The sequence below is a fragment of the Apodemus sylvaticus genome, chromosome 17, assembly GCF_947179515.1.
Source record: "Apodemus sylvaticus chromosome 17, mApoSyl1.1, whole genome shotgun sequence".
NCBI classification, from domain to species: domain Eukaryota; kingdom Metazoa; phylum Chordata; class Mammalia; order Rodentia; family Muridae; genus Apodemus; species Apodemus sylvaticus.
The window spans coordinates 32,141,073-32,141,956 of NC_067488.1; the positions used below are offsets into that span (position 1 = coordinate 32,141,073).

General features: G+C 40.6%; 1 non-coding gene across 1 annotated transcript; it reads right to left on the reverse strand.

Annotated features, from left to right (window-relative positions):
- Window positions 1-218: 218 nt before the first annotated feature.
- Window positions 219-282, reverse strand: LOC127668311 (U7 small nuclear RNA). The gene has a single exon (XR_007974080.1). It is a non-coding gene; the product is annotated as a U7 small nuclear RNA (small nuclear RNA).
- Between the last annotated feature and the right edge of the window lie 602 nt (window positions 283-884).

Here is an 884-nt window from a genome sequence, read left to right on the forward strand (position 1 = left end):
TTGACTCAAAGTCAATTGTGGGTACAAGTTGACAGTCTTTTGCTCTACTCACAACAGCTCACCGGAGATCTCTGTAGATAGCTTTAGGCTCTGTAGTCTGTTCAAGATAGCTTTCTGCTTGAGACAGCTCTCTCCTGCTAGGAAAAAGAAATTCTAAAAGCTCTTTGGATGACTGCTCATGGGTTTTCTGACCAAAGTCAGAAAAGCTGCTAGAAAAACTTGGATTTTCAAACCAGAGTCAGAAATCCTGCTAGAAAAATTCTAAAAGAGCTGTATCCATTCATCAAGCAGTTCTCTCTGGGTAGCTCTCTCTTGCAGACTAAAGCCCAGTCTTTCATTTACATATCAATTCAATCTTTACCCAGGATCCTGCTTTATTATCCCATGAATCAGCGTTATGCAACCTTAGCCCCTTGATTCATAGAAAAAAGCAAGTACATTTAAAAAAAATGGCAAGGAATTCAGAGATCTGCCCACCTGCCTACCTGTGTAAGCACAGAAAATAAGCTAGCTGGGTAGTATCTAACTCTGAGATTTTCATTCCCACCATGCCTGGGCCTAAACTCACTGTTTCAGGCTGACCTTGAACTCAGGAATCTGCCTGCCTTTGTAAGCAAAAACAATAAACTTAGCTGGGTGGCATCTTGACCAAAGATCACCATTACTAAATTTTTCCCCTCCTTCCCCTCTTTCTGACCAGCTGACTCCTAGGGCAGCTGCCTCCGTTCTTTTAGATCTGAAGCCCCTTATATAATTCATATTTCATACTTATATTTTGAATAGTTGAGAAATTATACTTTCTTGGATGCATGTTTTCAGAGTTCTTTCCCACAGCCTTAAAAGTTGTGCTGAAGGTCGCATCATTTACCATTTTGCTAAGGATT